Source organism: Lissotriton vulgaris, chromosome 1_1 (genome assembly GCF_964263255.1).
Source record: "Lissotriton vulgaris chromosome 1_1, aLisVul1.2, whole genome shotgun sequence".
NCBI classification, from domain to species: domain Eukaryota; kingdom Metazoa; phylum Chordata; class Amphibia; order Caudata; family Salamandridae; genus Lissotriton; species Lissotriton vulgaris.
The window spans coordinates 1069957758-1069972659 of record NC_141685.1 but is presented as its reverse complement, the minus strand read 5'-3'; the positions used below and the strand labels follow the sequence as shown (position 1 = coordinate 1069972659).

The 14902-nt window shown below is 44.6% G+C and overlaps 1 protein-coding gene across 1 annotated transcript in view; it reads right to left on the bottom strand.

Moving 5' to 3' along the window:
- CIMIP4 (ciliary microtubule inner protein 4) overlaps positions 1 to 12916 on the bottom strand; it is a 331753-nt gene extending 318837 nt beyond the window's left edge. Inside the window, exons 1-2 of the mRNA XM_086963196.1 lie at positions 12779 to 12916; positions 12532 to 12681 (exon numbers count right to left, since the gene is read on the bottom strand). The gene's annotated coding sequence lies outside the window, so the exon portion shown is untranslated. The remainder of the gene's footprint in view (positions 1 to 12531; positions 12682 to 12778) is intronic.
- Positions 12917 to 14902: the final 1986 nt, after the last annotated feature.

The window sequence follows — 14902 nt, the reverse complement described above, 5'->3', positions numbered from 1 at the left end:
AGGAGCCACAACATCCCCTTCAAGTTTAGGACTCTTTCATTGAGACACTTTTCTGTTAACCATGGTTGCAGTTGTTGACTGCTATATATATTTTTTATTAGTCATAAAAAGTAGCACATTACAAACAGTTAAAATGTAGATTAAAATGTAGATTGTATGAATATTGTGACCATAGGCATAATATAACACACAATAAAAACCTAATACATTATATAATAGACAATCAACCCACCTATAAAAAGCTCTTAATTCATCACCAAGACAGGGAAAAGGTCACCTATTCATTAGCTATAAATGTATACATCCGTACATGTTTCCAAGAATCAAAGATAATCCACAGGTCATAGATAAGGATACATTTCTATCACGTGCTAATTTCAAACTATATTACCATTTCCTTTAACGACTCCTGTATTGCAGTTAAAAAGCTTCCTATTGCACGTCACCTTTAAACATCTCATATGGCACTCTCATATGGCACACTCAGAGGCACTCTCCTCTACAGACCTCCAGGACCCCGTGCAAAATTCAGCGACATTATCGCCGACTTCATCACCCCACACGCCCTCCCCTCCGAGGAATACATCCTACTGGGAGACCTCAACTTTCACCTGGAAAAGAGCAACGACAGCAACACCACCTCCCTTCGGGACAACCTCGCTAACCTCGGACTCAAACAACTTGTCTCTACGCCCACCCACATCGCAGGTCACACACTCGACCCCATCTTCACCTCCAGCAAACATGTCTCATTCAGTCACACCACTACCCTCCAGGGGACGGACCACAGCTGCGTACACTTTTTCTACAATAAAACCACCACTCACAACCGACTCCAACCTACTCTACGAAGAAACTGGAACAAAATCACCATCGACCAGATCTCCTCATCGCTTCTTCAAAACCCACCTGCCCAATCCTCAAACCCCGACCTAGCAGTGTTCAACCTCACCCAATGGCTATCCAACAGCGCCGACATCCTAGCACCACCGAAAAAACGTCAAATCAAACTTGGCAGCAAAAACGCCTCCTGGTTCAATGATGATCTTAAGAAATCCAAGAAACTCTGTCGCTCCCTGGAGAAGACCTGGAAAAAAGACCCAAACACCAGCACCAGGGACGCCTTCAAAAACGCCACCCGCATACACCACCAACTGATCCGGACTGCCAAGAAAGCCGCATTCAAAGACCGACTAGACAACAACGCCCACAACAGCAAGGAACTATTCAACATCGTCAAAGAGTTCACCAACCCCTCAGCCAACTCCAACGACATCACCCCCTCGCAAGCCCTCTGCGACTCCCTAGCCTCATTCTTTCACAACAAAATTGCAGACATCCACAACAGCTTCGACATCCAACCCGGAGACCATCCCACCCAATCTTCTGCCGTACCTGCACCCCCCTCGAACATCCTTAACGACTGGAACCCAATCTCCACCGAGGACACCATCCGCCTGATGAACTCCATCCACTCAGGATCCCCCACAGACCCATGTCCTCACCACATTTTCAACAAAGCAGACTCCATCATAGCACCACACCTCCGAGACGTCATCAACTGCTCCCTCAACTCCGCCACCTTCCCGGAAAGCTGGAAACACGCCGAACTTAGCGCCCTTCTGAAAAAACCCACAGCGGATCCCACCGAACTCAAAAACTACCGCCCCATCTCGCTCCTACCATTCCCGGCCAAAGTCATCGAGAAAGCCGTCAACAACCAGCTCGCCGCCTTCCTCGAAAGCAACAAATCCCTCGACTCCTCACAGTCCGGCTTCCGAGCCAAACACAGCACGGAGACCGCTCTCATCGCAGCAACAGACGACATTCGAAATCTACTAGACATCGGAGACACAGTCGCCCTCATCCTCCTCGACCTCTCCGCAGCCTTCGACACAGTCTGCCATAGCACTCTCCTACAGCGCCACAATAACATCGGGATCCAAGGAAAAGCACTGGAATGGATCACCTCATTCCTCACCGGAAGAACCCAGAGAGTCCGCCTCCCACCATTCAAGTCCGAGGCCACTGAAGTAATCTGCGGCGTACCCCAAGGTTCCTCACTCAGCCCCACCCTCTTCAACATATACATGAGCCCCCTCGCGACCATCGCTCGCCAACACAACCTCAACATCATCTCCTATGCAGACGACACCCAACTGATCCTATCACTCACCGAAGACCCCAACACCGCCAAAACCAACCTACATGAAGGCATGAAAGAAGTAGCAGAATGGATGAAGCACAGCCGTCTGAAACTGAACTCAGACAAAACAGAAGTCCTTATCCTAGGCACCTCCCCCTCCGCTTGGGACGACTCTTGGTGGCCAGAGGCCCTTGGAAAAGCACCCATCCCGACGGACCACGCACGAAACCTGGGCGTCATCCTGGACTCCTCTCTCTCGATGAACAGACAAGTCAACGCAGTCTCATCTTCATGCTTCAACATCCTCCGCATGCTCAAAAAAACATTTCGCTGGATCCCCACCGAAACCAGAAAGACAGTCACCCATGCACTGGTTACAAGTCGCCTGGACTACGGAAACACCCTATACGCCGGTATCACCGCAAAACTCCAGAAAAAACTCCAACGCATCCAGAACGCATCAGCCAGACTCATTCTAGACATCCCACGCAAAGACCATATCTCTAACCACCTGAAAAACCTCCACTGGCTCCCCGTCAATAAGAGGATTACTTTCCGACTCCTAACCCACGCTCACAAAGCACTCTACGAACTTGGACCTGAATGCCTCAACACACGACTTTCCTTCTACCCCCCCCTCGCCAGCTACGATCTGCCAACCAAGCCCTTGCTACCATTCCTCGCATCAATAAAACCACCATGGGAGGTAGATCCTTCTCCTACCTCGCAGCTAAAACCTGGAACTCACTCCCCACCCACCTACGTCTCACACAGAACCACCTAGCATTCAGAAAGCAACTTAAAACCTGGATATTCGACAAGTAACTCCCTTCCCCTCCTCAAGCGCCTTGAGACCCTCTGGGTATGTAGCGCGCTATATAAATCTTTGACTTGACTTGACTATATGTATCTATAAACTAAGTGCTTGGTCCCTACTAAAAGTTTTATAAGCTATAAAAATGGGTTTTAATTTTTTTTCCCTGTTCTTCTAAAAACCACAAACAATCCATCAAGATATGTGGACTACTGCATTTTACTTTTACGCCACAAGAACACAGACCTTGATCATTCGTCAGTGAGGATTTTATCTTCCAATCAGTATTACATGGGTTCAGGTCAACTCTAAATTTCAATATTACCTTTCTAAATTTTGAGTTAGGCATGGCCTCTATATAGGGGAAGATATAATCATTAGCCCACCAATTTATCAGGAACTGGACGGATGATTTACTCCCCAAATAACATAAATCTTCTTCTCTGGCCTTCATATCAATAATGCCCGTAATACCGACTTGGGGATCTGCTACCCCGATTTCCATTGGTCTGGTTCTACAGAAAGTTTAACACATATCATGTCTAATTTATTTCCAGCTTGGAGCGCCCAGCTCCGGTCACTGGTCTCTGTTTCTTTTTTACAAAGATATGCTAATTTTGGAGGTCCTTCCTCATTCATTCTCTGCCAGAAGTTAAATGTCGCTTGCATTCCCCGGAAATTCCAGGCTGCAAGGTGACATTCCAATCATACAGCCTGTAACATAGTTGACGCAGCAAGAGCAAGAAGCTGTTTCACGCATTTCCCCTCCTCTAAATTCCAATCCGATTTGCCCCCATCAATAAAATGCCATACTGGAATTGTGGGCGGACCAATGCATTAAAAGCTGATATAATTGGCCGCAGCGAGGGACCTCCATTTTTCTGCTTAAATTGGCCCAATTCTGCGGGTAGAGCCTTTGTTTTTAATGACTGTATGTGATCCTTCCAATTTAACTTACTGTCAAACCACATACCCAAATATTTATATCTATCCACTTCTTCAACTCTTACCTCACCCAGTTTCCAGTAAAAAGAACTCTTTCTTCTACCCGGCACCATTATTTTTGTCTTTTCTAAATTAAATTAAATGTGATGCTTTTTTTTTTTACAATATTCATGAAAGGTATCCAATTTTTTTGCAGGCCCAACTCTGTCATGTCTGTTATCACTAAATCATCCGTGTATAGCAGACATGATATATGGGTTCGCCCCATCTTAGGGCTTAAACCTCCAGCTTTAACTCAGTGTAATTGGCAGGTCGGCTAGGAACAGAGAAAATAACAATTGGGCCATAACACAGCCCTGCCGCAGGCCATTCCTTATCTGAATTTTCTTAGATACATTTCCAAGGGTGTCCAAGATTAACCTAGCCCAATTATTTGAGTGCATTTCCTGAATTAGTGAAAGTACTGTCTTGTTGATTCCGAGCTTTGCCAGCATTCTCCACAATGTACTACGGTCTACTGAATCAAAAGCTGCTCGGAAATCAACAAAGCAGCAAAGCAAGCTGCCACGCACTTCCATTGCCTTTTTTGCCAATGCCCACAGACTAAGGCATTGATCAATGGTTGAGTGGCCCTCTTTAAACCCCCCTTGTTCTACTGGTATCAGGTTGTGCTGTTCTGCCCAGGACATCAGTAACCCTAACAATATCTTAGAGAAGACCTTCTCCCCCACGTCCAGCAAGCTTATAAGGCAATAATTCAGGGGCAACGTAGCATCCTCCTTTTTATAAACTGGCCTAACAATAGCCCCCTTCCAACTTTCTGGGAAAGTCCCAGAAACTACAATATTTTGGAAGGTCGCTTTTAGGAAGCTTGCCCATCAATCAGTAATTTTTTTTAAATATAATTGCAGGCAGGTTATCTGGCCCTGTGGCTTTAGTTAGCTTTAAAGATCAAATACTTTTTTTTTATATTTTGAAAAGAGAAGTGCAGCTTTAATTGTTCTTTCTCCTCGATTCTTAGTTCCAGTGTCTTCTTCAAGTTTTTACCCTTATACAAATTACTCAGATGATTAACCCAATCATCTTCCCCCACCAAACACCGCATTTCCCCTCGTACATTTCCCTCTTTTACCAATTGCCTGAATAACCTTATATTATTAGTATTTACCACTTCAAACATTGTGTGCCAATTTTTAGACTAATATTCTAATTTCATTTTTCTTATTTTATTTTTATATTCCAGTTTAGCCACTTGGAGGCTCTCCATTGTCCCATTATGTGCTTTTTTCCTTAACTGTCTTTCCCATTTTCGTACTCTCAGTTTCAAATTCCTGCACTCGTTGTTAAACCAACCATTTATTCTCTCTTCTGTCTTTTGGGCGGGCCCTGCTTTTACTTTTATCTTTAGACACCTGCTCAACTGTTTGCTCATACCATGCTAAAAAAATTATTTTTGCAGTAAATTACCAACAACTGCATAATCAATTATCAAGTTATTAACCAATTGCAGGCAATCCTCGGTTATACGGGTGATTATACGTCTGGGATGCTCAATCTGTAGGGGGACCACTCTTTCTCTTTCCAACTCCTGTTCTATCTTAATTAATAATTGTAAAGGCCAATGGTCACTGCAATACCTCGAATCGTTCAACGTTTTTAAAATACCATGCATTTATACAAGTATAATCAATTGGGCAATTCTGATTCCCTATACAAAAGGTCTTCCTTGCTGGACCGTCGGAGTTCATCCGCTTATTGGGGCAGAATATTCCTATGGATCAAAGGAACTTTACTAAATATTTGTCTTGTGAAGAGCTTCCTACTCCAACAAAATTTGCTTAGGGTATCTGTGGGATGGCTAAAAGATCTTTAAATGTTTTATCATGAAGGGAAGGGTCCAGTTTATGATTGAAGTCTCCTAAAATCATTTTCAGATAAGATGCTTTTATTATACAAATAGACTCCAAATCTTTCTCTAACAAACTCAATTGCTCTTCGGAGGGAAGAAGTAGGTTATCAGCCGATTTCCGACCAGAGAAACTAATACGTTTTGAAACTCTGTAGCTTCCCCTCAATCCCCGTGCAGCAAACATTTCTCCATTGTGGAGTTTTTACATTTTTTGTAACCACATTTGGGTTACAATTATATTTACCCATTTAGCTATTTTGCTACTTAGGGTCCTGAAAGGGTTGCAGGTATGACAGGGTGTTAGTGTACCCTGACCACCCAACTCCTTTTACATCTTTTTGGTCCTGAAGAAAAACCGGTACCTCCCATTTTGGTTTGAAACATGTAGACCTAACACATACCACAGATACACTAGGTCCTATTAAAGCCTTTACTGTATCAACACTGTTTTTAATATTGTCCAGTAGCCTTAGAATAAATAATATTTGGATAAGTCATACCAGGACAATTTTTAACTCACTGACTTTTTTCTTTTTTCACATTCATCACTCACATACCCGCTCCACTGTATTCCAGGTGTCGCAGCACACCTTGGCGGCACTCGGCTGTCAAGGTGGCCCCGATGCTGAAGCATGTCACCGACCAGGTCGGTGAGTGAGGGGTTCTTTAAAAACAAAGGAGGACGTCTTCTTTTACACTAGTGTCTCTTTCCACCAATATTGGCTATCTAGCCTTGTCTTTGGTGGTACTCCTTTATATTGTTATATAGTTGCATATACCCCTTGACCATGCTGACATGGCAGCTCTAACAGACTTTCAAACATGGTTTGGAAGTGGAACACCCATTCGTCCTCTGTAATATGAGCACCCAAGTCCCCACCTTCAGCATGAACTAGGAAGGGTCTATTAATAATGCCCCAGAACCTGGAGCTATTCTTCAGGGTACTAGCTTCTGACAACTCCCTCCATGCTTCATCCTTCAAAATAGATTTACATTTAGCTAACTTCAGTTTATAATCTTTGCGACATGTTCTACCCAAGACCTGGTTCCTGGGGCTCTCATCAAGGGCAGCCCGCAGTTTTCTTGAAGCCAGTGAGCAGGACGAATCAAATCATTTTGGAGTTGTAAAAATTGTGCTGCATGCCGGAGCACTCAACAATTCTCCTACTCTAAGGGAGATGGTGTTAAAAGCACTTAATACCTCTTCCGGGGAAGTACCCAACGAGGTACATAGTGCAAATTCACTGGCACAAGTTTATTTTACTGATTTATAAAGACTCTCTCGAGAGATCTGTGTCCAGCGTAACCTTCTCTTCCCATTGGTCGGTATTAAGACCCCTTTTGGTATCATAGTTACCCAGCATTTCTCTAAAAGTGTCTTGCGCTAAATGTCTCTTATAGCCCCTTGTATTCGATGACTGTGTCCGTAGGCTGTGCGAGGGCCCCGAATCCTAATCCAAATCACTCAACCCTTCAGCCATAATACCCCCCCAACTATTTGGGGCCAGCCTCGCCCTCGCCGCTGTCCCCCACATCCAACGAATGACCTCCGGCGGCAGATCCTTCTCCTACCTCGCCGCCAAGACCTGGAACACCCTCCCTACCCACATACCGCAGACCCAAGACCTACTCACCTTCAGAAGACTCCACAAGACCTGGCTCTTCGAGCAGTAGAAGCACCCCCCCCCCCCTCCCCATAGCGCCTTGAGACCCTCACGGGTAAGAAGCGTGCTTTACAAGTACTCTGATTGATTGATTGATTTGGGAATTCAGCTAGGAGATCAAATCGATTGCTCAACATTGGCCCATGTGCGGCATTTGCTATTATTACTTTTAACCCTCCTTGGTTTTTATCTGTACAAATTCTTCTATATCGAACACCTACTGTATTTGCTCCGGGCAAAGCCCTTCATGGTAAGTGAGGGTCCCAAAGCTCCCAAGGTTATTCCCATCTATACCAAGTTCGTCATCATGCACAAGTCTTATTCCCTCCTTTTCGAGGTCTCTCTCTGCCCCTACCACTGACTGCTTTACAAATTCAGAATAAAAAAGCACCATGGTTACCTCATTTCCTTCAAAATTTGTTACAAAGCCTATTTGCTGTATATCTTCAGATGTAACCTCCCCCAATGTAGGACATTTAATCAATATTTGCAATAGGTTTGCACAATTTAGGGGTTTTATTTTCCTTTGTCGCTTCCTCCCCACCCTTTAACCCCATGGTACCATAAATACCCTTAGGTCATCATTGTGGTCGTACATCCTAGTGCTTATCCCAACTATGGGAGTGAACTCAGACTGTGGGCAGGCTCTTAACCATCCTGTTCGATCTAAAGAGGGGTCACCTCTTATTCTTATGCCAGATGGTTCACCCCCCGCTCCCAGTTCTTTCTTTTTTCTTCTGTATTGCAAGACCTTGGGTTTGCATGTTTCCACACAAGGTATTCGTCCTCTTTGCTGTACTTATACATTTTCTATTTCGATTCCTCCTTAGTCCCTTTTTATTTATGGTCCCATCTATCGGTGGCCTTTCTTGATTTAGTATTACCACACCGTTATTTTTACTCTGGCTTGGATGTACCTCCCTTGTCTTTTTGGATATTTTCAGCATTTTCTATGAATTCTTTCTGATCTTTCTGATCTTATGCTCGGGTCTATACCTTTCTAGATCTCTTATATGCCCTCCTTTTTATTACCAACATAAGGCACTTTGAGATCTATACTGTCGGGGGTTTTAAGTCTGAACAACTTCATTCTCCTGTGTCGATTAATTCTCATCGGTACATTAACATACATATACCTCCTGATCCATTGTCTCCACTACTGGGCGTACTATAATTGCCATGCAATTATTAATTTGCTTTAATTCATCTGCAATCTGTTTTAATTGGGTTTTGTGGGTTTTCCCTTGTTCGTTATTCTCGACTAAAGCGTCTAATATTGCCTGGAGAGTTTTCTGCATTAAAAACATCACCTCTAGTAATGATGATTCTGAAGACGCTATCATATCAAGTGCCAAGGACGACTGTAAATAAGATAAAGCTTTGCTGGGGAGTTACAATTCCCTTCTTTCCCTGTCTATTAACTACATGTTGTGATACTTTATCTACCCTAGGGCTATCCCTTCCACTCCGGGAGAGAGGAGGTGATGAAGATAATCTGGGTTCCAACCCAAACATCCCCCCTTCATTTGTCCCCTCTTGGTCCAAACTAGTGGAAGTAAAGAGTCATCTTTGCCTGTTCGTACCGTCTCTATCTTGAGTTCCCTCCAACAGTGAGGAATGTTCACAAACATCGAGATTCCTTTTGAAATACTTCCCTACAATTTTTTGTATAAATTGCCCTGGAGAAATCCCACTTGATTCTTCTGCTGGAACTAACTGAATGTCTTGTCTACTAGGTATCAATATGTCTTCCAGGGGGTCCATACTGATGTTCTCCAATGTCTTTTGATGCTGACCCTTTTTACCCTTTCTTGGTGCACTGGCTTTCGGTCTCTTCAACACCTACTTTCCAGATACTCTTTGGCATTATTGATAATCTGCTCTAAATGTGTCATGGAGAACGAATGCAGTTTCAACTGTGTATTTCCACAATTTGGAGCGAATTGGTCAATGGAGAGTCAAGGTACTAAGGATATAACAACTGGTTTAACTGTGGTGTGTGGTCTCTACCTTAGCTACAGAGGCTTGAATACTGCCCCATTGTATAGATAGATATTGAGATATATAGATATATTATATAGATATATATAGCTATACTCACTGAAGAAACTAAAGCTATGGGGAAGTGAGGGTTGAAGGGGTGTCAGTACTGGCAATGTTAAGGCAACATGTGTCCCCTGCTACAACAAATATCACTGAAGAGATTTACACCAAATGTGGAATAAAAGTATAACGTCAGTCCAAAGGTGTACAGTTTATGGTTTGATGTAAACCTGTTTAGTAGCATTTTTAAATATTTGCATTTGAAAAAGGCACCAGGTGGGTTTCAAAGGGTTCACATTTAGGTATATTAACAGTTAAAAATGTGTTTTTTACATTTGCCTATAACATTAGCGTAATTTGTTACATTTGCATGAAATCTGGCAGATGCTTAGCATGTTTGGCATTTTCCAATTCGTGTAGATCCACCAAGGCGGAGAACAAATAAAAATGAGGGTCAAACAGTATTAATTTTCTAATAATTGGGACAGTGTTTAACAAATCTACATGGATTTTAGCAGACATTTAGCATGTTTAGCGTTCTGCGGGTATACCAAGTCTCAGGCAGATCCATGAATGGGGGAAATGATAAGGTGGGAGGGCAAATATTTTCATTTGATAATAACTTGGCACTGTGTAATACATTTTCATGAATGTTTTGCAGGGTATTAGCAAGCTAAGGTCAGTGCAAGGATATCATGTTTTGTGCATATCTGACATGAGGGAAATGACAAATAAAAGTAAAAAAATATTTTCTTTTCTTATCGTTTTGTTGCCAGTTATGGAGCGGCATGAAATTAAACCTGCTCTTTATATGGCGAGTTTCATGCTTTCATGCTGATCCTTCAAAGGGAGGGGGGTCAAAGTTCGGTCAAAAAGTGTTGATTTGATAATAGCTATGGTTTATTTATTGAATCTGCACAAAATGTAGCATGTTTAGTATGTTCAGCCTAGTGTACAGATCTCAGGTTTCAAGGAGATTCTTACAAGGGAGAGCAAAGCTGAAGAGGTAGGTGTAAAAACCTTCGATTTCCTAAATAATTTGGCTCTGTTGCATACATCTGCCACACACCTAGCACATATATCCATGCAAAGGCCATCAAAACGTAGGTAACGACTCAAGAAAATGTTCCTTAAATTTGGTGCCATACTTTTCAGTGCAGTAGACCCCATGCCTGAAACGCTTTCCCACTATATCTTTGGAACTATGATCAGTTCTGGAAGAGTCAGAAAACCTTCCTGTTCTGCTGACCTAGAACATCGTGATCTGTGTCTGCCTGGCGGAGATCTCTTTGCCTTAAGAGAAGCCACCACCATGGCTAGAAGCTTTGTACCAGTGTGTGAGGGTTATTTTTGTGTTGTCCTGTTAGCAACCATCAGGATTCCCCTGGCAGTCCCGAAGAGGAAAAGAATATGTCAGAAAACCCCTCCTAAAGGGGACTGACAACCGGAAGTCCGTGGGCCATTGGTCCACAGTTACGCCAACAAAGCCAGCGAAAGCTCGGCTGGCTCAATATGATGGTTCATCCAACCTTAAATAAAGTGGATGAACCAAGAATCTGGCGGATAGGGTACGCCGCCACACTTGTAGTAGAGTACCCTCCAAACTAAACTCTAAAGAAGGCCCCTTCATTCTTCTCCTATTGGGTTACAGGAATCTACATTTTCTAATTGCACAGATCACATCCTGGAAACTGTTTTTTTTAGGTCGAGCATTCGAGACTTCTTGTATGTATTTTAGTATATACTTTAGTATACACTTATATATGTACTAGCAGCCCGCCCCAGCGTTGCCTGGGAAAGAAAGGGGCTGGGGGCAGCATTTGAGGCTTGCGTGCACTTCGGCCCCCTCCCGCCCCGGCCCGGCCCGTCCTGGCCCCCTCCCGTCCCGGCCCGCCCTCCCGCCTGATCCTTACCTCAGCCGCCGGTCCCGCTCCAGGCGCCCCGCCCGCACAGGCCGCCACTCTCCAGGCGCCCGCCCGCACAGGCCGCCACTCTCGAGGCGCCCCTCCCGCACAGGCCGCCACTCTCCAGGCACCCCGCCCGCACAGGCCGCCACTCTCCATGCGCCCCGCCCGCACAGGCCGCCACTTCGCCCAGCAGCAAGCAGGGCCGCGGCAGTCCTCCCAGCAGGTCGCGATCTTTGGCGCCATTTCCGGAAGTGTTGCCAGGGAGCGCAAACGCAAATGATGTCATCACGCAGACGTCGCGGCTGCGCTACTTGCAAGGGACTACTTTATTTTTATTTCGAAATTTTTTAAACAATGTATATTTTTTATTTTTAATAGCCTATGTCCTTCTGCTTGCCCTGAGGTTTTCAAAGATGTCTTGGGTGTTTTGATTGGTGGTGTACTTTTCGAGTTTACCTGGCTCAAAGGTTTGTGTTCTCTCTTTATAATAGTAGTATAGATGTACTTTGTGGGCTCTGGAGATCAGCCCTAGGACTGATCTGCTTCCGCTTAGGGACTTTTTTTTCTGTTCAACTGTGATAGAAAACGACCAACAGAGGTCAGTAAAATACCAGAATCACTTTAGCATTCTCTGGATTCCAATCCATAGAAATTGTCTTCCACGAGCACCCGCAGACAATCATTTTTTTTCAAATCTTGTATTTTCATTGATATGACACCGAAGGCCCTGCTTTTATATTAAAAACAGAGCTTTGGACTATACCATTTCCGCTAAAAGGCAATATTTCTCTCCATGTGTTCCCATACCTGGCGTGCCACATACTTTGGTGCTTACTTTCCCTCCATGTTAAAGAACAGTAGATGTTTCAGCACTCAGGCTAATGTGCTGCATAGCTAAACACATATAAGGTCCCAAAGGCGAGACCGATTGCATTGCAAATGCTAGTTTTTGTAATATTTCACTTCTAAGTACGTCCTCTTCTGCTGGTTTTATTTCCCCTCTGCATTTAACTTATTAATCATCTTCCACAAATGACACAGTTCAAACTACATTAGCTGTTGGTAGCTAGCTGGGAAATGATTGCTACCAATATTTACTTACGTTTTCAACTCTTAAAAGGCCTCGAAAACTGTCAAAGGTCAAAGCTACAAAGGAGCTTTTGGATCACTCGAAAGCCCCAAGACGATGCCGGTGCCAATGAGATGGTTGGCTACAGAACCTGCCTTGATCCCTGTTCAAAAGGTCCTTTCCCTGTAACGATACAGAAAATCACCCAAATGAATAACTAAAATGCAACACCACACTGACAACATAAAAAAAGAGCTACGGATAAGAAATAAATGTTTACCTTGTTGCCCTGAGATAGTTGTCTTGAACCTAATTGCATGGTCTGTTTAGTATCTGGGCGACTGGCATCCTCTAGAGAAATCAGTCTTCGAGCTGACCCTAAACTGTAAAAAGGCACATTTAAGCTACTTCAAGGAACATCTTTCAATATTCACAGGTACTTTTCCGGCAGAACTGCATCAAGAAGCTCCAAGATGACTTCAATAGCAGTGGCGGCTCCTCCGTTAAGGCAGAGGAACGTCGCCTCACCCGCTGCTAGCGAAGCAGGTACACACATTGATAAGATGGTAATAAGTACCATTTTATCATAATGCGTCACAGGCTCGCTCAGTTACAGCCCGAGGGCAGGGGTCGGGGGCTGATTTGTGCAATTGCTCTGTTACTTCAGCCCCTGCTGGTGCGCATGTCACATTGGCTGGCTGGCCAGAGCCAGTCTAACTGGGATGTATGACGGTGCGACGCGTACCGTCACAACGCGTGCTTTAACAACGCGTCCCTTACAACGCAAGTCGTTACCACGACTTGCGTTGGGGGCACGGATTGAGAATAGTATAATTTACTATTCTAACACCTGTCCCCGTGGGCACTAGGGAAGGTGATGGAATAGTAAATATACTATTCTTAATCCTCTAGCGCTCTCCAGCGCAAGTCTAGTTGTGGTTACGACTTGCGTTGTAATGGACGCGTTATTAAAGCCTTGCAGAGTAAAATCCGCGTGGTAAAGGATGTTTCCCATCTAACTGACAGTCGCACTTAAAAGCTAGCAATCTCAGGGCCGAGAAACAGCCAGGGCATTGCAGCCACAGTCTCAAAATGAGCGCTGGATTAGCCTGCTCCAAGCAGAGACACCGCCGAGGAGAGTGCCAGGACGAACTGAGACTGCAGCTAGAGCCTGCGTGCCAGCAAATGCAAAATATACTGTGAGATTTTTGGACACCACACTCCACCATATCTCAATGTAGTCGGCCGCCACTGTTCAATGGCTAGTCCAGCTCAGCAGGTTCCACATGACAAGGATCATTTACCTTTTGTTTGCCCACAGTACAAGGCACAACGTTATAGCCCATCTGCAGATGGGCTCTCATAGTTCACCACAAAAGATTTCCAGTTACTGACCACTAGTTCACAGACTCATCCACCACACGCATCTGCTCACAACTCTACCACATCATATACAGTCACCGTTCCTGCACAAGCCATGCTGAACGTGTTGTTTCCCCAGACTGATGCCAGCATCTCCACAGCAGTGTCCACACACATCCATTAAACACTGTTTTGGTTAGAGGCAAGTGTCTTGGTTTTATTAAAAGTCACCTACTCCAATGCATCTGCCTCTTTCTCCTTTGGGCAGGGGACTGTCTACTGTTAATGTCTTCCTGATGCTGCAAAAATGCTGGTAAGCCCTTGCAAAGAAAGGACCTAGGTCCGGTATGTATAGCTCTGCAAACATGGACAACTATGGAGCCTTTCTGGGAGGCCCAAAGCAGATATGGGTAAGTGGACTCACATTGTAACAGACAGAGCCTTTTGCCACCTGTGTCCTGGGTATTTACGTTCTAGGAAGTCTAAAACTAAGCACCAAGCACAACCCTGTGGCGTGTGACTCTCTCAGGTAGAGAACTCCAGTAGGCGGGGACTGGGGTAGAAGGAGTGATGGGGGAGGGAGAAATGTCCAAAACTCAGGTGGATCTGGCATTTGCCCTCCTTGTGGGAATCAGTGAGTATTGTTCGCAGGTACTCTCTCTGTTCCCTTCCGACCACTGTCCAAAGTTATGATTCAATCCCTACCAATGCAGGGATTCCCCTTCCCCCAAGGGTCTCAACCTTGCTCATTAACTTTTTGTCTTTGGTTGTCGTTTTGCACCCTGGGACTAGGAATGCCAATGGTGGACAGGGCAGTGCCACTTCAGGCGCCCTGTGTCCTCAAATGGTCCACCAAGTGGGAATGGCAGCTGCCTTCCTCTAAACATGTCCTTACTGGTTGAACATGGGGGGCTAGCACTGGTCATGTAGAGGCCATTCTCATGTTGCAATATTTGAAATCAGGTAAGTTTTCACAGGTGTATCTTGCCCCTGTTCAAACACAAGCCCACCCCCCAAACAAAGCAAAGAGTCCATCTCAGGT